Raw genomic sequence first — 24,335 nt, forward strand, 5'->3', positions numbered from 1 at the left:
ACCTGGTACATTTAAAAATTTAGTTATCAATGGACTTTTATTTTACTTATTGATATGTGGATCTGAGGATCCAACCCAGTGCCTCACCCATGCTAGGCAAGCATTCTGTTACTCCAGCCCTAATCTGATACATTTTTAATAACCTGTTTTACATAGACATTAACCAGTAGCCTTAACACTTTTTCAATATCTGTTTGGTTTGAATTAATAACCCAGAAATCAGTGAAGCAAAGAATCTAATTTTATCTCCAACTGTGGTTTCAGATATCACAGTGTCTGAGTTAAGATTCCCCTTTGAAGAACTTAACTGTGTTGTGTTCTCATTCCAATGTCCCATATTTGCCCAGTCCTCAGTTTTAGAACAGTCTGACTTAAGGTGTCCACAGATATCAATGTCTCTTAGCCTATTTAGAAAATATCATTATCTGAGTCTTGTCTTCTAGAGATCAGTTTGAACTCTAAGTGTGTAACATCTAAGGGGAGTAGTTCAATGCTGTGAAGCTGGAAGAAATCTTTTGATATTCCTTTCATCTAAAAGGATTTTTTTTGGGAGGTGCATACCAGGAATTAAACTCAGAGGCACTCCACAACTTAGGCTCATGCCCAGCCCTATTTTACATTTTTTTTGGAAAGAGTTGCTTAGTGCCTTACCATTGCTGAGGCTGCTTTGAACTCTCCATTCTCTGCCTCAAACTCCCAAGCCCCTGGGATTAGAGGGATTTCCCACCATGCCTGACTGGCATTTCATATTTTTTATTAGATACTGTGAATTAAGGTACAATAAAAATGGAATTGCAGTTATTTTTTTGAGAAAAATTTTTCAATTCATTTAGATGTATGCCCAGAAATATTATTACTGGATTGTATGGCACTTTTTTGCCAGATTTATTATTATTATTTTTATTTATTGAGTCACTATAGATTAACCCATGGGTACATTGTCACTGTTCTATACACCAACCTGTACCCCTTTTTTGAGACAGCATCTCACTCATTTGGTTACAACCTTGCCAAATTGCTGAGACTGGTCTTGAACTTGAGATTCTCCCTTCTTATACTCCTGAGCCACTGGAGCATAGACATGTGCAGCCTTGCTTTGCTACCCAAAATTATTATTAGTGAATTATATGTCATTTTTATCTTGAGGTTTGGAAGGACCTTAACACTTTTTTAAAAAAATATATATATTTATTAATTTTTAAATTTTCACTAATATTTTTACATGTATATGTACACTGGCATAATTGTAATCTTTCAGAAATTGTTCACCTTACATGGTTTGGCACTGGGAGATAAACCCAGGAGTGCTAACCACAGAGCCACATCCCCAGTCTTTTTTATGTTTTATTTTGAAACAATGTGGAGAAAACAGGAGCCACTTCAATGAAACTATAAATGTGTCTGATCCCAAGAAAGCAATTTTTTTCAAACTATAGCATTTATTTCATTTTGAATGTACCTCCTCTTTTCACCTATTTTTCTGGTTTCAACAGCATGGACAAACATATCTGTAGCCTTATGCTATCATATAACTACATATTATCAGGATCAGAAACAATATTTTATAATGGCTTTGCTACTGTTTGAGGAGTATCATATATATTAAATAAACACTTTACACAAAATATAATAGCAATTTATATTCTTTCTCTAATTTAAGAGAAATTGTTTCTTGTCCTCATCAATACTGTGAAATTTTTTTTTGGCATCAGATGTTAGCTTGCATTTTTATAATTTGTTAAGATGTTAAGAGGTTTTAATTTTTGAACATTTCTCCTACCATAAGTGTCATTTTCTTTTTTATTAAATATTCTTAACTTTTATGAGAGCTCATGAGTTCTCCCACTTCTCTTTATACCTTTTCCTAAAATTATGTTATTATTTAGTTGTGGCTGGACATAATACCCTTATGTTGCTTATTTATTGTTATGTGGTGTTGAGGATGGAGCCAAGGGCCTCATGTGCCAGGTGAGTGATCTGCTACTGATCCAGAACTAAAGCCCATCTTTGTACAACTTAATGAAAAAAAAGTTTATGTATTAATGTTGCCCAATTTATATTTTTTTAACATATTTACATAACTTGCTGAAAATAAATAACTGCTCTGTTATGTGGTTCTTGAGATTTAAACCAAAGTTGCCATTACACTCATTAACAACCCCAGGTATTTTTTTTTTTTAAATCTTATATAGAGACAGGTTGTTGGCAAGTGGCGAAGGTAACCTTGAAATTTTAAGCTTTCTGCCTTAGTCTTCCAAATAGATGGCATTAGAGGCCAGTACTATGACATTTTCAATATAAATCCCTTTTATTCATGCTGGTCATTGAATGCAGGGGCAACTGACAAATGAATCACATTCCCAGGATTATTTTATATATTATGTAGTGACAGGGTCTCACTGAGCTTTTTAGTGACTCTTTATTGTGGCTGGCATTGAACTCACAATCCTCCTGCCTCAGTCTTTAGAGTTTTGGAATTGCAGGCATGTGCCACCACACCTAGCATAAATTCCTTGTTATAGTAACTTTTGGCAGATATAAAAGGTTATTGAATCTAGGGGTGGCATACCCTTAAGCCACAGCTATATACCCAGGCCATTCAATATTTTATTTTGAGGCAGAAACTTCCTCATGGTGGTCATGGCCTTCCTGTGTTGACGAGGCTTTCCTTGAACTTTTGGTTCTTCAACCTCTACCTCCCAAGTCATTGAGATTATTTGTGTAATGCCATCCACAGCTCTATTTTATTTTTATATTGAAGTATATAATACTTCTGAAAATGAGTTTCTTCTGGTATTAAGAAAGAATATAATATAGTTTTCCCAAAAAATAATTTCTTGTCCCAAAGATTTTTTTGGAAAGAATGTCATATTTCTATTTCTGCAAAACACTTCAAACTTTCTCTAGATTTCAAGTTTCTTGTTGTTTGTTTTGTTTTGTTTCATTGTCTTTTTCTTAATAAAGGTTCTGTGTTACTTACACACGTCTATTTATTCATATTATTATAAGGTATCTAATTATTTCTATAAGTTCATATTGAACAACAATGTGTGGTAAAATCCATCTGTTGTTCAGTGATGTACTCCAAGTAAATATAATATGTAACCTGAACATTTGGCAATACAAAATTCTAGATGTCAGTATTCACTATTACATATAAAAAATAAATAAGATAAATTAAAAAAATAGTTAAAAAAGTTTAGAGTTCATTTCTTTCAATGTATACCTATTATTAAATGAGGCATATTTGGTACAGGTACATATATATTACTATTATGTACAATTAATATTTTATTGCTACATCTCTAATTAATCATATCTCTTTCAATTTAATTTGTCTTTTGGAAGCACCCATACATGACACTCTATGCAGATGTACATTTTTTGTGGTGTGAAAATTTTGCTTTTGCTAGTATGTTCTGCCCTTTACTCTCCTTTTTATGAAATTGTCATTTCAAAACTATTCATTTTCCTGAATTTTGGACCTTTTATTTTAACTAGTGGAGTCTGTAGATTTTCTTTTTATCCTCAGCTTTAGGTGCATCCCACTATATAACGTTTTAATGTTGTGTAATTGACATCTAACATTCTGTAAAATTTACCCCCAATTCTGAGCACTCTGGACTATTGATGTCTGAATGAAAAAAAATATCAAAATTATTCATGGAAAAAGCAGTAAATGGATGGATCAGAATGTAAGACTGGTGGATGCTAAGTATGTAGGTGACATTTTTTTTTTTTAAGTATTGGTTGAGGGGCTGAGCTCAGCTCCAGATTTCTGACCTATCAGATAAGAGGCCCTGTGTTTGATCATCAGCACCACATAAAAATAAATAAATAAATAAAATAAAGATATTTTGTCCAACTACAACTGAATATAAAGACATTAAAATTGTGGAATATATGGGGGTAGGGAGAAAAAGATCAATTAAAAAAAAAAACTTGAGCAGCAGAAGGGTTCAGATGCAACAAGTCTACAATGGCATCATGAGGTTAGGGGGATAGTGTTCTTGAAAGCAGAAATAAAATTTGGGAAGAAAGAAAAAGGTAACTGTTGCACTATTCCCAAGAGAGAGAGAGAGCCAGTTGAGTGTGTTCTGTTTTTAACTCTTCCCATTTATAAGTGGAATTGAAAGTTCATTAGGTATGCCTCAGTAAGTAGTAGAACAGCATATCGAAGTACCTTTACACTTTTTCAAGGCTACAAGCTCTCTTTTACAATTGCAGTCGCATTAAATCTTTGTGCTTTTTAGTTATTCATTCATTCATTCACTTATTTATTTGTTTCTTTATTTACTCACTTTTTCTTGTCATTATTTTTACATTACTAGTGATTATATAATGGCATAAATATCCTGAATGTTAATTTCTCTAATATTGGTTTATGTGTTTATGTATATACTTATTATTTGAACAATTTCCCCCTTGCCAAGCTTGATTTATATTAGATCTTAATCTTGTTTTATAAATACTTGATAAAAACACATTATTTTAAACAGCTTAAGGATCTGTGTCCTGAGCATAATTCCAATCACAAACTAAAGTGGGCATCTGGGTCAATTAAAAGCTGTGTCAAATCTTTTCTTTGTTCCTATTTACATTTTACAATAGGACTCCTCTCTCACTTGTATATGTTTGAGAACATACTAATTTCTGAATGCAGCATTTATAAATAGAGATGAGTTTTAATCAAAAAAACCCACTATTGTTTTTAAATTGATTAAATCCTTGACCCTGAAAGTTTCACTGATTACCCCCCACCTCTCTCTCTCTCTCTCTCTCTCTCTCTCTCTCTCTTTCATATTACAGATTGAACCCAGGAATGCTTTTCTACTAAGAAACATCCTCAGCCCTTTATAAAATATTTTATATAGAAAAGGGGTTTTGTGGAGTTTCTTAGAGCCTCACTAAGTTGCTGAGGATGGCTGACTTTGAACTAGTGATCTTTCACCCACAACCTCAGAAGACTCCAGAATTACAGGCATGCACCACTGCACACAGCTTTTGATACTCTCTTTAAAATAATCAGTCACAACTCTAATAATTGAAATAGCATTTACATCACTCTTTTCTAATGCAGTAATATATTACCATCTAAAATATTTTTTGAAACAAATTTATTAGATGACTACTATTTTATTACCAGAGTTTATTCTGTTACCTCTTTAGGATTGATAAATGGTCTTCTTTCTCTTCTTCCTTCTTCTTAGATACATGTGGTCTCTTGTTATCAAATGGGTCTATGATAAGTGTGTTGAAAATTATGATTCTAAACCTATCATGAATCCCAACATTTCCAAGAGTATTGAGAGCAGAAAAAGAACAATATTTATAACTAATGAATCACTTTCAGTGGAAGGATAGTACCAGTGTCCAAGGTGGAATGCAATAAAGATTCTTCAGTGGTAAGGTGGTGTCAAGGGTAAATTCAGTGTGCATGAGTTGTATGTACAAGGTAATGATGGCACCTAAAAGATGAAGAAAGTAGTAATTGAGGTGATTCAGAACTCTATAATTGTGGGGAATAATAATAAAAATTCAATAAAAATAGATATTGTTATATCCCTTTGGGTATGCCTCTTTCCTCTGCTGTTCATCTGAATTTGATTCTCTCAAATAAGCTTAGGTGGGTAAAGTGCTTTCTGAATTTTTGTTTTCAGGATTTTGTCAGCTAAGTCTTGTAATGCCCAGTCCTGAACTCACTTTTGTTGCTTTTTTACAACTTATTCTCATCTGCAGAGGCACAAACCCACTTCACTCACTTTGTTCAATGAACTGACTTTTTTCTATCTTTGCAAACAATGTTTGGAATAGTCAGTCTATAGGAGGGTCTTCCATATTATATAATATGGTTCTCAGACCCTGTGGGAATTGAGGGTAGTTCCCTGCTGTTTTCCTATCATCTTCCCTGTGAGAAGGCTTATCTATCTTTTGTATTCCACCAACTCAGAAGAGAAGTATTTGTGGTCACAAGCTAAAGAACATTAGAAGCTATAAGATTTGAGAAAATGCAAGTAATAATTTTCTCTTAGAGTTCTATACGAAGTATGGCTATTTCATCAATTTGATAAAAATTAATATACTCACAGTCATTCACACTGTGAAAGTCTTGTATTTAAATAATCCATAATTGTAAGAAATAATTTCTGGTTATTTCATTCCAATAAGTGACTTAATTTTTTTAGCCATATTAAAAATCAAAAATTACTGAAAATTAAATCTATGTATTCAAATTTCCACCATAATAATGTGATCAGAATTAAGTAGGAATTAAGAGAACATTGAACAAAGTTGCTATAAAACATGATTGAAACTTCCCTGCCTTTTCTGAGTGTAAGAAACAGGTTGATAAATCAACGTTAAATTTCTGAATAGTATGTAAGTTTATTTGTGATTCATTTTTCAATACTAGTTTGCAGTGCTGAGGATATAGCTCAGTTGGTAGAGTGCTTGCCTTACATGCATGAGGCCCTGGGTTCAATCCCCTAGCACACACAAGAGAGAGAGAGAGAGAGAGAGAGAGAGAGAGAGAGAGAGAGAGAGAGAGAGAGATACCTGTTTCTTTGTGATGTAACTTATTGGTGTTCTTTGCTAAACCATTCTCTTCATGTTAGATACTCACATGTTCTCTTTGATTTTAGTTACTTCTGATAACTTCTGCCTTGACTATTATTTTCTTATAAACCTAATAAGGACTCATTTTATTATTTGGAACTAAAAAAACTGATTTTCACAAAAGGAGGCTTTCTACTGTTATATATATACTCTGATCATTCTAGTTTTATATTTTGGAGATTGGCTGTTTTATTTCCAGCTTTTTAACGTACTCAATTTAAATTTGGTCAATTTGTTGGCTAGTTTACTATCATTTGTTTCATCAAGTGAATGTAGTTTGATCAATTTTATGGTCCCATTCTCTACTTTTCTACCTCATTGATATTGGTTTCTTCAAAGTTTCCCATCAAAGTCTCTGATTGGTGGTGGGGATAACTAGAAACTAAACTCAGGGCTACTGGAGTACTGAGCCTCATACCCAGACCTTTTTTGTATTTGATTCAGTGGCAGGGCCTCACAGATTTGCTTAGTGCCTTGTTGCTGAGGATAGCTTTGAAGTTGAAATCCTCCATCCTCAGTCTCCAGAGCTACTGGGATTCTAGGCTTAAGCCACCTTACCCTGCTAGATCTTGCACGTCTTAATTTGATGTCATTTTAAACTTGCAAATACAACTATGTTGCTCTTACAGAAATATATTTCCATTCATTATGCAACTATTATTGTGTTAGCAAATTTTTTGGGGGGGGTAATGTTTCTCTATAATTTTTCTGTTGTACTTACTAAATTAAATATATATCATGTTAATGTCATGTTATTGACAGTGTTTTACAACATTTAATATTTTTGTAGCTATGTAGTAACTAAAAATGAATAAGCTCATATTTCTTCAATCTTATATGACCCCAATGTAGCTAGTTTCAGACACACTTTTTACTTTTTGTACTAAAATTTGTCATTTTATGATGAGTAGGCCAATGACAAAATTTAGTTTCATTCAAAAAATAAATATTTAATTGTATTTATTCAGGTTATCATCACATCTGATAAGCCTATAAAGAAAATAGTAGTGTGACTACTTCATAGGTGATTGTGAGTTGTTTTAGTAATTAATATGTTACCACAGTGTGTCCATTAAAAACAGCTCATAATTTACTCAGTGTACATTCATTAAAATATAATATTTTGAGAGACCTTTAGCATGACAGCATGAAGATATTCATGAAAGGTTAGCCCAGGAGAACTAGTGAACAGGAAAAAAATTTCAACTATTTATAATTGCTGATCCAGAAAAGTAGCTCAAGAAAATAGACACATAAAGGTACAAACAAAAGTATAAAAAGCAATAGAAATACACGTTTTCTACTTTCTTAATGGATATTGAAAGCAACATATAAAACTGCATATTTAGAATATATGTCCCTAGTTCCTCAAAAACTCTAACCTGAAAAATAAAAACAAAATCAAAAAAACCTCTCACTATGTGGTAAGCATTCTTAGTATTCTTCTTTATATTGTTTGACACATATTTTGAGGTTTCTAAAGAAAAACATGTAAAAAATAGAGAGTGTCTTTAGACTGAAGTGTTTAACATTTTTTTTTTTTTATTACCCACACACATACATTTGGCTGGGTACAAAAATCCTTGTTTAATTCTACTAATTTGCACTTTTTTTTTCAGAGTGCAACCAAAAGTTTCAGGATGTGTATCTTCTAGTCTAGCATGTACTTAGTGCCACATTAGTTATTCACCAATGGAAATCAGTCCTCAAAAGGCACTGATTAATTAATTAATTAATTTTTAATTTTACTGTGGAATTGACTTAAGTAAATGTATGGCTCTTTATTTTATTCTTTTTTATTTTTGTTCTTATTTGTACTGGGGATCAAATCTAGCAGTGCTCTATAATTGAGCAAAATCGTCTCTTCCTTAGTTGCCCAATTGGTTTTGTACTTTCATTAGTATCAGGAATTAAACGTAGAGGAACTTAACCACTGAGTTACTTGAAAAACTCTTATTTTTTTTTTTTTGGTTAAATTTCTGAGGTTGCCTTTAACCTTGAGAATTACCTGCTTTTTTTCTTCTGAGCTACTAGTATTGCAGAAGTTCACCATCATAACAAGGAATCTTGTACTTATTTGGTTGGACTCACCATCACAACTTACTAAAATTATAGATGTACACCATCATGCCTGGTGCTTGCTGAGCAAGTTTGAGGTACTGGGTTCAATTCTAAGCATCACATATACTTAAATTTGTAAAAATTAAAAGTCCATCCACAACAAGATACATACTTCACATTTGTTTTTTATTTTATTACTAAATTAATATTTGTTAATAAAACTGGTTATTAAACTCATACTAGTATAATTAGGCTTTATGAAACTGGATAATGAACTAAAAGTAATGTATATGTCCAGGTCTCAGGAGATTACAGTTCATCAGTTATTTACAATATATATCATGTTCCTTTGATTGGCAACTTTTAGTTATCTCCTTCAAATAGAAATTAAAGTAGAGGCTAATAAATTTGTAGGCCATATTTGTTTCACCTAAGTGCTAATTTTGTAATTCGAAGAACTATTAGATAATTAATTCATTTTTAGTAAATTTCAGATATTAGTCATTTTAAGGGTTTTGGTGATTGACCCCATTGACACTTTACCAATGAGTCACAGCCTGAGAATTTTCATTTTTAAGACATGCTCTCTCTATGTTGCATAGGACCTCACCAAGTTGTTGAAGTTGGACTCCAAGTTGCAATCCTCCTGACTCAAACTTCATCATTTCTGTGATTACAGTAGTGTTCCACTGCCCCCTACAGTTATTATATTTTAAGAGAGGACAATTGGAAATAGAATGACCTTGCTTAGTTGGCTTTGTATTTGTAATCATCTGGCCTCAGCCTCCAAAATTGCCAGTTTTACCAATGTATGATAAATTGTGTAATTTTCATCTTTGTGAGTTACTCATATAACTTATGTGTAAATAACATGTCAGGAAACTTTATGCTCAGGATCTTATTTGTCAGCTTTCATTTTGTCTTTTAGTAGATGCCTTGTGACTCCTTTTTTATAAATCTGAGTGTCCCTATGTATAGTTTCTTCTGTCTGAAAACATGGCTATGAGTTATAGATGAGTTTTCTTTGTTTTAATGCAGACTTATTCCTTGCTATGTTAGAGTAAGACCCATGACATATGCAAGAGCATAGGTAAGAGAGATTGCCGACACTGAACTAGAGCAAAAGCAGGAGTGAGGAGCCTGAGGAGCCCAGAGAACTGAGGATTGTGTGAGACTGAGCACACTAATCAGCAGGGAGATCAAGTATATAATCTACATAAAATAAATAGGCAATACAAGAAAGCATATATGTGAAGTATTAGAAGATTCTATTTAATTATGTGAAATTTTTATTCACTCATAAAACAGCAACAATCTATACAGTATTAGCAGAATGTTAATTAGAACATAATAAATGTTCTCTTTTGCAATAAGAAATATGTATAATACAGTTGAAAATTGGCATTAGATATCTTTTCAAAAAGAGATAAATAGGCAGATATAGAAAGACATGCCTGTAATCCCAGGACTGAGGGCTGAGGCAGGAGGATTATAAATTAGAGGCTAGCCTAATACACTTAGAAAAACTCTCTGCCAAAAAAATCAAAGGGACTAGGGATGTAGTTCAGTGGTAAATGACTCCAGGGTGCCATCTGTGTCCAAAAATAGAAAACAGAGAGAAAGAGAGTGAGGGGCTAAGAGAGAGACAAAGAGAGACAGACAGACAGACAGAGACAGACAGAAAGAAAGAGAGGGAGGGAGGGAGGGAGGGAGGGAGGGAGAGAGAGAGAGAGAGAACACACCAAGATTAAAAATATACATTTTTACGTGGGTTGTGGCAAAACAGTCAAACACCTGCCATGCTTGTGCTAGATCTTGGATTTGATCTCCATTGGTGCATGCACACACACTCTCACAAAAAATGAATATTAATTCATATAAGAATATTAAAAACTTGACAACTTTACAATAGTGGTTGATGTATAGACATAGTTTTTTATATACTTATTACAAATTATAAAGTAACAATGAAAAATTTAAAAAGTCACAGTATATTCACATAAATGTAAGTGGATCCCATAATGAAAACTCAGTGCTTTTTTTTAACAGTAATAAGTTACATTTTTATTTCCCTATTTTACAGGCTTTAATTTTGGCTGCTTTATGAATTCCATAAATTATTTATCTTTTTATTCCTAGAAAGCACATGTGAACTTAAAATTAACTATAAATATTTTCAGGGTGTAATTCTTTATCATTTAGTATATTCACATGTTTACCATCCCTAGCATTTAGTTTCAGAAACTATTTTAGATGAAAAGAAATTAGTGCCCACTAGCAGTTTTTCCTTTTTTTGTTTTTTTTTTTTTTCACATAGCTCTAGGCAGTGACTTATATGTGTTTTGGATTCATGAATTTACTTGTGCAAAAAATTAAATATAATATTAATTGTAAATCGCATTACAGTTTCTCTGCTTACTTTCAAATAGCTAAAGGTTTCCATGTACACATTCATTGTAACATTTAGTGCTCTCATGAATCCTACTTGCTCAATATGGCTGGGATAATAACTCAGAGGTAGAGTGCTTTCCTAGGCTGTGTGAGCCCCAGAGTTCAATTTCTAGCAACACCAATATAATATTACTGAGTAACAGTCTACTGTGAGGATTTACATGTTTCCATTTATCTATTTACCTTGCATTGATTTCACATATTGGTTCTTATGAATACTTCAGTAATAAATATTCCTATATTAATGACAGTCTCAATACATTTCCAGTTACTTTTGGTATATTTCAGAAATAAATGCTTCTTCATCTAGTAATTCTTTATTTTACCAAGAAACCATCAATGTAATTTTACTTTTGTATCAGAGAGGCATGGGATTTTCAATATTCTGCATATTTACATTTTTTTCTTTAGCATATTGTTTTATTTTAGGGTATTTTTGCAAATATTTATAATTTTTATTTACATAATATAAAACAGTTGCTTTGGATAGGCAAAAGGAACAAAAGAATAATGTCAAAAATAAACACATAGTTGTTCATTCAAAGGTATAACAAAGACATATTAGAACTGTGGTAGCAGTTCTATGTAATCTGTACTATATACTATGTACTATGAAGTCATCTAGATTTTAGGAATTATCATTGACTTAACAGCTTAAAAAATGTGGGGTCTCTGGGATGTATAACATTTTTTTCAATGGTTTAGTCCCTTATTGTTGGGTAATTATGAAGGGTGCATTTTGGCACTGGAGTATGAGAGCCTAAAAAAGTAATTATTTGGGCTCTGTGCTCAATCAGCCTCTCAATAAGGAGGAAAGTCTACCCTCTAGCCAAGGCTAAAAACTTGGAAAACATAGGTCTTTGAAAACAAAAAGGAAAACTTGATTATTATGTCTTCACTTTCATTGTGAGGTTATTTTTTGTACAGCAGTTTTTTCAAGTCCAATTTCTTATTTCTTATTTTTACTTTGGAAGCATAAGGAAGACTCCACAGCTGAATCTGATTTATAAATATGTAATTGTTTTCTTCTTAATTTTTTATAGTTTTAGTTCTTATATTCTAGTGTAAAACACATTTTATGTTAAATATTGTACATAATCTCATGTAAAGTCCAACAACATTACTTGAAACAGAAACATGCATTTATATCAATCTACATTAAAGAAGAGACTACTTATTCTCCATTTAATTTTTCTGACACAATTGTCAAAATTAAATTGACCAGAGGTATGGAGTTTACTTATAGACTTCTAGTTTTCTTCCATTGTTGTGTTGTTCAATCTTATTTGTATATATACTACCTGAATATTCAAATAATTATAATGATTAAGGTAATAGGATATGTCAATGTCAGTAAGATATAATATGTAATGACAGAACCTTTTTACTTAATTTTATGAGACATTAAGAAGAACAACTAGTGAAAAATTTGAAGCACAATATTTTTAGAAAAAAAAACACTTTTTTTTTTTTACCTTGGATTGAACCAGAGGCACTTCACCACTAATCCACATCCCCATATCTTTTCATATTTATTTAGAGACAGAACCCCTCAAGGTTGCTTAGAGCCTCACTAAGTTGCTGATGCTAACTTTGAATTTATTATTTTTCTACCTCTACCTCTTGAGACCCTGGGATTTTAGATATGTGCCACCATGTTTTGTTAGTTTTTGTATTTTATAAAGATGAAATATTGTTAACTTGCATTATTGAAAATCATTCTCACTTATTAACAGAAGTGTTAATAATCAGAAAACTTTAGGATAAATGTGGCCTCTTTAGGTAATAGCTGGAACTGAATTTTTATCTGTATACCAGGGATTACTCTTGTGACAAAGGGGGGTTTACGTACCTCAGGTTTCTTTTAGAATTGATTTTTATTTAAATTGTTATTTGTTTTCTACTCATTCATATTTATTTTTTACTCTAACTCATATATGGATTTATCTTATGATATTTAAAATAATTCTTGCAATTAAATTTAAAACAGTGTTCTATCAATGCATATATATCATAATCATCGAATGCATTTCCCAATTATGTCTATTTGAAATCCTTTTGTTTTGACACAAGTTCCATGTAGCTTTATGTTGTCATATATAAAGGCACAGATAATAATCTTATCAGGGAATTCTAGTGTATTCTGTGGTATCTTGTTTAAAAGTGCTGTGTTCTTCTACACTCTTTCATGGGTTTTTAAATTTTCATTTTTAGAACTTTTGGGACACAGATGATGTATTCTTTTTCTAAAATTTCCACAGAATATGTTAATGCCATGCCTGTGGAATGCATTGTAGCATTTTCATATTTCTCACATGGTAAGAAATTAAGAATATATTGTTGATTACTGATTTTTTTTTTTAAATTGAGACATCAGCCATTACTCAAAATTATTCCAAGTTCTTTTTAGAAGGCTCAGAAGAACACTCTTGAGTATATTATCCCCACTGGTGATGTACACAATATGGATACAGATCCTGCTCTTTTTGGTATGTCTCTGTCCAAAACCTCAGAGAGTAAGCAAATTTGCATGTAGTATGTGGTTTAGTGGAAATCTTTGGGATTTGGAGTCATGCATAGTTGATTCTGGATTCTACCTGGTCCGCTTAATAGCTGTGGATGTACAAACACATTTTTTCCTTCAAATCATTATATAAGCTTCATGTATAAATTAGGGTTGAATGATATAGAGGGCTTGATATCAGCAATTCTTCCTTATTTTCTGCCTTTATAAACTACGTATTGTGTTTTTCATCTTCACCTCTTAAAATGCAGAATCTATTCCTAAGTTTATATAATATTTATTTCTTTTTTTTCTTTCTTTTTTTTTATTGGAGTGGGGGTGGAGTACTGGGAATTGATGTCAGTGGCACTTGGCTATTGAGCCACATCCCCAGCCCTATTTTGTATTTTATTATAGACAGGTTCTCACTGAGTTTCTTAGTTTCTCAACATTGCTGAGGCTCAGTTTAAAGAATGTTTTTAAGAATTCTCCTGCCACAATCTCCTGAGACACTTGTATTATGTTCAGGCACCCACCACTGTTATTTGCATTTTTTTATTTATTGTGGCTCATAGGAACCAGTAAAGATGAAAGTGAATAGTATAGTACCTACACTCAGAAGATCTTTATTTCTTTTGATTTTACTTTTCAAATCTTGTTGTGTCCAAAATAACAAGCCTACATTAGTGGAGGAATTATCAAAGCAGAGAATCAAGGTACTGCTTGTGAGGATGATAGCTAACCCTCTGAAGTTCACCAGCCATCAGCTAACTTTTTCTACCAGATAAGCCCAGCTTGAATTAATAAAGCAGCCCAATCAAAATCTAATAAGCTTTAGAGTGACTCATTCACCAATTATAATTGGAAACCAAGATTCTGTCACATACTTGGAGAAAATTCTGTGGAAAACAGCAGTTGCCTTATTGGTACTGTTTTCCTTTTTCCCTAAGTTAAGTCTGGACCATTATTGAGGTGCTATTAGCTTATGCAGACATGTATACATCAGATTGATGCAAAAACTGTCACAATACCTCATACAAACTGAGGAAACAATATCACGGCCTAGGTAGGCATTAGGTCAAAGGCTAAGTTACAAAATAAGATGTTTGTCTTTAATATATTTAAGTTTTAGAGTCAACGCTGTGAAAAGATATACCAAAATGAGACATCCAACTCTTGGAACTCTCTGTAATGCTATCTGACATCTGAAATGGGAATGAGTCTGTGTCCAGCATCAAATAGAAAAAAAAAATCATTATCTTTTATACCTTGTCTTTTGGTCTTCTCTTTCTGAGGGCAGTGTCACTACTGCTGTTTGGTTTTCTGGAAAGTCATTTATTAGAAAGTGTATTCTCATATCTCTTGTATGGAATGCAGGGGCCCAGGCACTTTGACTCCCCGAGGACAGAGAAGCCATATTCTCAAAATGGAATGAGATCATTATGAATTAATTGTGATAGAACATTAAAATTGAGGGAGTTGTGAGGATGGAGTTCTAAATACATATATATTCTTTATTAGTAATTTTATATTTGTCTCATAATAAGAATACTCTAGATATATTCAGTTTTGTGATTAAAATAAATTTCAACTATGTCTTTTTTTTATTTTATATACTAAAATAGTTAAATCTACACCTGTGCCTAACATATTATTTGTAATTGGAGATTAGGGGAGTGCTTCCCAGTTGAGAGCTCTAACTGTGTTTTTAGAAATTAGATCAAGAGACTTTAATAAAAAAAAATATTGCCCATTATATAGTTTTCAGTAATTAATAATATGTATGCATTTAATTCATACATTGATATTATCCTATATAAAAGGCTTAATGTAAATATCCTATTGCCAGGCTAGACTCCATAACTTTTGGATAAACTTGCCTTTTAAAAAACCTGTTGTCTGTACTCAATTATAATCACCTTTAAAATATGAAGTAAATGCACACAAGAACATGCCCATCTTGACTCATTCTTTTTTTTTTTTTCCTTTTTTCTTAATTGGTTGTTCACAACATTACAAAGCTTCTTGACTCATTCTTGCCTCTTTCATTCCTGGAGTTGATGACATCTACTGTTATTAGATAGTAGGCTCAGTGGATTCAGACTAGGAGAGAAGCAGTTTCCAATCATGTGCTCTTGGATGATAATTGTTTAATCCAACATATGATAAGTACAAAAGCTATGACTTACACTATCTGATCGAGTTTTAATTTCTGGAGCTTGTCATTCCTTCAGATTCATATTTAGGCTTTCTTCACAGTGTGCAGGAGACTGAGGTTCTGCTTCCACCTAGATAATAAAAAAAATCTACTGGGAAAATGCAAGTCACCCTGAAAGCCGGGCAATAGTTACTGTGCAAGGTATTGAGACTGTATCTGTACACTGGAAAGGGAGAAGCACTCTGAAATATTGTGTGGAGATTATCTGGAGAGTAGTTGGATGCCCTGCACCTGAAATAAATCTCCTGAGACACCCTTTACTTAAGTCTTTTTTTTTTTCTTTGACTATTGGCAATACTGCTACATGATAATGGGCATGTAGTCATTTCTTTTACTTACTCATTTTAACTCCTTGAATTTATATCCAGAATTAATTTAACCATGTTATCTGTTATTTCTTTTTTTAAATAGTTCAAGGAGTTTACATTGTTTTCACAAATGACTTTTTTAAACTTACATTTCACCAACAGAGTACAAGGGTTTTCTTTTTTTTCCATATCAATAGTTTCTCAACTCTTTGTTTGGTATTAGATTATTGACAAAACTATTCTCTTTTTTGGGGGGTAGGCACTTGGGATTTAACTCAGAGACACATCCCCTGCCCTATTTTGTATTTTATTTAGAGACAGCATCTAACTGAGTTGCTTAGTGCCTCACTTTTTCTGAGTCTGGGCATTGAACTCGAGGCCCTCCTACCTCAACTTTCCAAGCTGCCGGGATTACAGGCATGTGCAACTGTGACTGGTGACGAAAGCTACTCTAACACCTGTTTCAGTATACAATTGTCCACTATTTGACTTGCTTATCAAATATGTCAGAATTGTGGAGTCCAGTTTGTCAAGTATCCACAGAGAGAGTGTGTGGAAACATTTTCTGGGAATTAACAAATATATGTGCTTTATAACCCCTTATCTGAACTACTGCTTGGGATTTTAGAAGCCCATTTAGATGCTTGGAAACCAATAGTAAACAAATATTTTGTGATCTAGGGGAGATTTGCATATGATCAGTAAGCTTTATTCCCAGAACTTGAGCATAGGGAATGGCTTTTTATTTGTTGTCCTCCGCCTAAGCCTCCTACTTTTCTTTCTCTAGAGTGTTTTCTTATATGTGATGTAACTAGTTTCTTCCATCGAATGGCAGATGTTGAGATATTACATCAGTCAATAAAGAAAAATTTTCCTGCTGGGAAAAAATTGGCTGTCATTGAATTTTTAGAGGGGCAAGCTGAAGACTGGAACTCTTTGTGTGCTGGACACCCATAAATCCATAAACCAAGTTATTTGTGATTTAACTTCTCTGTCCCAATCCCATGGTCTTAAGCCCATGGATGCCCTTGCAAGAAAATTGATAACCATCATTTTTTTTTGTATTCTTATTAGTATTAATGTGAGGATCCTTCTTCAGCACAAGCAAAATTAAGATCTATTTCTCTATTTTGGAGTCTCTGTGTTTGATATTCTTTTTATTTTTATTTACTATTTTGGTGCCCAGTTTTAAAATCATGGATTCTTGGGCTGGGGATGTGGCTCAACAGGCAGTGCGCTGGTCTGGTATGCGTGCGGCCCGGGTTCGATCCTCAGCACCACATATAAACAAAGATGTTGTGTCCGCCGAAAACTAAAAACTAAATGTTAAAATTCTCTCTCTCTCTCTCTCTCTCTCTCTCTCTTTCTCTCTTAAAAAAAAATCAGGGATTCTTAACTACTGTGCAACATCCCCTAATATTTTTATTTTATTTTTTTAAAGTTTAGACAGGGTCTCTAATTTGCTTATGGGCTTGAATGTGTTGCTAAGATTTGGGATCCTCTTGCCCTAGCTTCTGTTACTCCTTTTTCTTTGTGAGGCATACATTTTGTCATATGTGAGGCAATTAGTTTTTCCCCAATTTGTTACTTCTGTTCGTACCCTTTAATGGTATCATATTATAAATATGATTTGCATTTAAGTATTTTTCTGTTTTGTTATAAATTTATCATTTAGGGGCTGGGGATGTGGCTCAAGCCATAGTGCGTTCACCTGGCATCCACAGGGTGCTGGGTTTGATCCTCAGCACCACATAAAAAAAAATATAAATAAAGATATTTTGTCTTCTGAAAACTGAAAAATTAAAAAAAATTAAAAAAAATTCTCTCTCTCTCAAAAAATAAAGGTATCATTTAACTTTGAAAATAAACAACCATATTTCTGTCTCTTAATGTTCTTATTATTTTATTATTCTTCATGATTAAAAAAAGGTGTGTCATACTACTCAGACACATTCACAGCCATTTGTAAAGTTTACTTTGAGTAAGAATCTCACTAAGATGTTTAAGCTGATTTAATTTTGCAATATTTCTTTCTTTTTCTTCCAAGTAGCTGGTATTACAATCACCAACCATTATGTACAGTGTATAAATTTCTTCTTTGTATAAACTTTGGCATATCTTATATTTTTCTTTTATATTAAGATATATTTTAGCAGTGAATGATTTATTAAGTAATACCAGGAAATGATACAATGGCATTTTTTGTTATGCAGATACTCCATTGTTTAAGCAGATTTTTTTTTTTTGGAAAGTTTCTCTCTTTTTTCTCCTTTATGGTAGTTCTGTTTCTGTGATATATCATTGTCTAAATGACCATTGTCTTCTTAAGTATTCTGTCTTTAGTTCCACAGGGCTAATAACTCACCTCATCATGATATCTATATTGATTGCTATAACATTAAATCCAATAGTCATATGTAGCACAATGTTTTCATTAATGATGGACTTTATGTACTCTAATGGCTAAATTATAACCTAGGTGTGTAGTGGTATATACCATGTAGAATTATGTAAGTACCCTGCATCATTAGTAAAATAACAGAATCACCTTATGGTGCATTTTCTATAATGTATCTACATAATTAAATGAGGCATCATTATACATACCATACATTTTACAAGTATATAATATATAAATAATATAAAAATTTTACTTATAAAATTTACCAGAGCTCTTTTAATTTTAGTTGTGTTCTCAGTGCAACATTTGGAATTACTGATACTTTCTATGCTATATTCACTGTTAATATGTTCAAGTATTACTCCTTTGTTAGTATTTTCCCTATACTCTCTACCTATAAAAATTGCCTTTCTCAAAATATTGAGACTGATATTTAGTGAATGAATTCTTACTTTTATTTTGAATTAATTATTTAATAGTGTGATTTCTAGTACCCTAATTTTTTTGTCTCCCTTATGCTCTTCCCCACCAACTTTTATGAAATTAATTTGATTATATTTAACAATGCAAATACTTGATCAGCATCACACTCTACTGATCAATGAATTATTACAAGTGGAACATACTATGTGACTACTATTTCTATTAAGAAATAGAACATTAATGATGCTGCAGAGAACAGCTTCATGTCCTCTTGCTTTCACTATACACTCCAGTCACCCTAGTGGTAACTTCTACCTTTTTGTTTCAACTAGTTATTTTAAAGTATTATTCTTTAAACAAATAAAAAACAGGTGGGACCATTTATTTTATTAATTGTACATGAAATGAGTAAAATATGCATCTCATTGTGTAGGAAAGAAAATCTTACACCAATTATGCCTGAAGATTTTTCTTGGTGGAGCAAATAGGAGGGTGATCCAGGAGTCATAAAAAGAGGGGTAGCTCAAAATGTCAGGGATGGAGCATTAAGAGTTCAGTTCTGAGAGGTTACCTGAGTATAAGGATTGGTGGGATGGTTTGAAGAAAAAGACAAAAAAAAAAAAAAAAGATTAGGTATGAGTTACTGGAGACAATCTGAGGGAGCTCAAATGGCACAGGTTCAGAAGTAGAGGACCAGCAGATTTAAGTTGGATGAGCAGTGCCTGGAGAGGGATAAATTCGAAGTCTTGAAAGAAAATGAGAGTGACATTTCTGGTAAAGCTCTAAGAGCAGGAAGCCAGGTGTGTGGCATACTTGTTTGATTACAGCATTCTGGTTTTTAGAAATGTCCAAATATGAGGCCACTGGTGTAAGTATCCTGCTACCACAATATTTCCTGTCTTTTTCCCCATAGGGATCAACCTCTTTTCTCATCTAATACACAGTTAGCTGTTTCTTCATCCTCCTTGGATCCATTCTTTTAGTCCTTCACCATTTTTTCTTCTACTTGTTCCAATTTGCTTTTTCTTTCATTGTGTCCACATTCAGATCCTTGATTCTCAAGGATGCCACATTCCTTATGCTTTATTCTGACATTGTTGTGGGACTGGGCATGGGCTCATGGGAATGTTGGTAACCAGGGCCCTGACTTAGAGAACCTGGACATTGGAAGATTGTGGCAGAAGCAGTGTATTTCCATGATGAAAACAGCAGTGGCAGAAACCTGTTGGAAAATTCAGAATATTTTGGTGTCCAAGAGTAGAACTGATGACTCATTGAGGTATACCTATGTAGGCAGTACCAAATCAATTTTCCACAAGGCTTGTAATTTCAGTCACTTTTTTTTGCCTTTCTATTTCATGTTCTCCTTCCTGATTAATATGCAATAGTGAATATGCTTTTTTTGTAAACTTGTCTCAATAGTCATGATTTATACTCCTTTTTGTAAATTTACATAATGGTTTAATATTTCCTCTCTAATTAAGTGAATTTAGAAATATTTTGACCGTAACATACTCTTTTGGTATGCCTTTTTTTCCTCAAAAATATAAACCACTTTCATTCTGTCATATCAACTTTTTGCTACATATGTACTTTGCAAGTATTTTCTCTCACTTTATATTTCAGCTTGGATACCTGAGTGTTCCTCATCTACGATATTAAAAATTGGCCTTCACATACATAAATCCATGAAAATAAACAGGAAAGGGTCTTAAAAATTGAGTAATATAGGTCACTGATATAGTTTCTCTTTTCCCAGTATTCTAATAAGTACCATGCACATTCATTGTAAGAGGATGACCAAGGACAGGCAGAAAGTATAAACAGAGTATTAGTTGGAATAATCCAAAGCTCCATGTAATTGAGAGGGTTTCAAGAATAAAATAAATAAGACTTCCACTCTGTACACAGCTCTGTCCTCTGCTCTGCATCTGGAGATAGTGTATGATGTCACATTTTAATCTGTCATAGTCAGTTTTGAGCATAATTAACCTGTCTTGCTACTTTCTCCTGGATCAGTGTCCCCTCTCTTCCTTCATCCACTCTGCATGAAATTTTATTTTTTTGTGATTCTGTCAAATACTCTGTGCAAGAATAAAAATAAGCTCAATGGAGGATCTAATTTCTATGTTGCTATAGTTCTCAGATTCTATGCGACTTGAATGTTGTAACTTGTTATCACAGCACCATTCTCTCTCTCTCTCTCTCTCTCTCTCTCTCTCTCTCTCTCTCTCTCTCTCTGTGTGTGTGTGTGTGTGTGTGTGTGTGTGTAGTCTCTCTTTATTCTTTTGAAGGCTGTATCACTACTAGGAGAAGGGAAACATTTGTAACCACAGAAAAAATATTGATAGCCATTAAAAACTGGAATGATTTTCTTCTAGAGTTTCTGAAGGAGTGTGTCTTTGCTAATATTCATTATTAATCCTCTGTCTTGATAATAAAAACATCCATAACTACAAAAGAATGAGTTTTTATTATTTTAAGCTATTATATTTGTGATTATTTCCCTTAGTTGCAATAGGAATCTATGGATTTTTTTGCAAGTTTAATTGACAATGTAACCAAACTGAATCCTCCTAAAGTGGTTGGTATCAAATATAAATACTGGTTGTCCAGGTTGTTTATATATATTTGCAAGTGTAATTGAAAGCTTCCTAGCATATTTTCAGAAACAGAATGAGCTTGGTAAGGCAAATTCTTCAGTATTTTATTTATTTATTTATTTAATATCTTACCTGCTGCTTACTGCAGATGTGACTCGATCTTTTATATAACTTCTCATTACTTATTCTTTATAAAATATTTTGTTCTAAAATACTTTTTAATATATTTTATTTTTTGCAGTGTTCAAAAGTGTAGGGCTGATTCTGACAAACTTCCTGGAAATATGTTTTTATTTTTTAAAATTGGATGAATTCTTTATTGCATCTGTCATCTACTTAATTGAGAATAGTAAATGTACTGGTTCATGTTTCTTTCACTTCTTTCACTGAGTGGATGTATTCGTTTCCGTTGGTGGTCTTGTTTTTTTTTTTTTTTTTTCTTTTTTTTCTTTTTATTTTGTTTCTGAATTGTAGATTTTTGAGATTCAAACCAACGTTTTTAATACGGTAAAAGTAAGGTATATACCGAGTAGCTTACTTGTGTCTCTTGCTATTTAATTTTGTTTCTTTCCCTAATGAGTTATAACAGAGCTAAGCAACATTGTAAGCCCATTTATCACAATAAAAATAAAATCAAAACTTCTTGAAATGCATTTCAGGGGTAGAGTGACCCTGGATTAAATCTCTAAATTAAAAAAAATAATAATAATAATGCTGTTTCAGAAGAAAGACATCACAGATCAGAATGTTAAAGTAACTTCATGTATGTGTTTGTTCACTAGTGATAATTGAGACCCTGGTAAAAGGAGTATTTCCAAGCTGTCAGAGAGGCATTTAAGGTGCAAGAACCTTTCAGAATTTTTTTTTTTTAATTCCTTAGTATTCTCTCACTTTCTACTTTGAAATGAGCCAAGTGAGGATACAGTTTCACAGTGAGAGTGGTTTTACAAATCTGGGAATATTAAACCTGATATGTCAGTTTCCTTATGAACTGAGAGATTAAGAGTCTATTCACTTAATTTGCTTATTTATTTATTTTTTGTTATAACTTTGTGCCATGTGATTCAAGGTGACCCAAGTACCTAAGTGTTTTGTAATAGTTTGATACTTAAAAACTTTATTCTTTTGTTTTAGAAGTGAGTTGTGATATTGTGAAAGTAATTTTTTAAATACAGTATAGATTTATGGTATATTTAAACAATGAGCAGATAGACAACTTTAGAGATAAACATTCAAATAATTATGTGGACTGTTGAAAATTTTAGTGTGTTTTTAGTGATCTCTTATGTCTTCTACTCACTAAGGTGACCTCCGTCATATAAGTATAGTTATTATTTACAATTTTGCTATGCATATCTCAAGTATCATTGATTTGTTTGGTTGTGCTTCTTTTGAATATTTAATAACTAATTGCAACTATTATTTATCCTTTGGAATTATGTTGGATTTTTTCCCACATTTTTGCTTCAGTGTTTTGCTTCACATGTGCTGCTCCCTGGGTTTCATTATAACAAAATTATCTACCAATTTTACTGCTTAAAATGAATTATTGGGGCTGGGGATATAGCTCAGTTAAAGTGCTTACCTTTCATGCAAAAGGCCTTGGGCTCAATCCTGGGCACCACAAAAAAAAAGTATATTATTGAATGGTTGACATCACTACCATTTGTGAAAGCCACCTCTTTTAACTCTCATTAAAATTTGTATAAAATTAAATACTATGTCGTTAATCATATGGTTCATGTGATATGTATTTCTTCATTTTTATTTCAGGAACCATTGACATTAAGGGATGTGGTCATTGAATTTTCGGAAGAGGAATGGAAATTCCTGGACCCTTCTCAGCAGACTTTATATGGAGATGTGATGTTAGAGATCTGTAAAAACCTACTCTTTATTGGTGAGCCTAAATTTCATTCAGAATTTTTTAATTCAAAACCAATATTTATTTTTGTATCTTTACAGAGTATCCTATGGTAGCTTTTATTATGCATTAAAAAGTTTCTTTCTTGTTTTTAGTACAAAGATTGGGCATTTGTTTATATAGAAAAGAAAATGTTAAAGATTTTTTTTTCTTTTTATGTTTAACTTATCTTTTCTAAGTAGTGCTCACAATGTAGAAAATGAAAATGGTTTTTCCTAATGAGGGTAACATTAAAAAGACTTCTTTAGTTTCTTCAAAAATAACAAAATGTGACATATTCCATAAAAAAAAAATTGATGTTTCTCTGTAATCTTTGGTCACCATTTGATCTCCAATGAAATAACCTTGGGATTTGAATAGAAAAATGACAATAGACATATCAAATTGGGTAGAAACCAATGAAGCAAAGAATACAGATAGGAGGTCCAAAATTAAAGAGGAATTCACATTTAAAAATGTTAATTGATAAGCTAAAATTGGACAGAAAATATTTTCTTCAAACAAGTTCTCCTTTATCTTACTTTTTCATCCCTAATGCCATTCCTTTTGGTCTTTATATTTGGCTATAGTAGATATCTCTCAGAAGAATTACCTGTTTTTTTTTTTTTGGGGGGGGGGTGTGAATTACTATTTTACTTAACATACTCTCCTGAATGTTGATCATTGTAGATATTATATAATTTATTATCTTTGAAAAGATTTCTGACTTTTTCATTCCAAATTGCCTTCATGTAGTCATTTGAAATGATACTTGATTGGCTTGCCACATTGGTCTCTTTTGAATGTTGTTTAATGAGAATAGCTCTGTAAATATATTTTGAATTGACC

General features: G+C 32.5%; 1 long non-coding RNA gene across 1 annotated transcript in view; it reads left to right on the forward strand.

The window, feature by feature from the left end:
• Positions 1-24,335, forward strand: part of LOC308640639 — a 30,757-nt gene that overhangs the window by 3,839 nt on the left and 2,583 nt on the right. The window contains exons 2-3 of the long non-coding RNA XR_014020322.1: positions 4,810-4,981; positions 23,357-23,483. This is a non-coding gene — a long non-coding RNA (uncharacterized lncRNA). The remainder of the gene's footprint in view (positions 1-4,809; positions 4,982-23,356; positions 23,484-24,335) is intronic.

The sequence above is a fragment of the Spermophilus citellus genome (genome assembly GCF_964194105.1).
Source record: "Spermophilus citellus genome assembly, contig: SCAFFOLD_194, whole genome shotgun sequence".
Classification (NCBI taxonomy): Eukaryota; Metazoa; Chordata; class Mammalia; order Rodentia; family Sciuridae; genus Spermophilus; species Spermophilus citellus.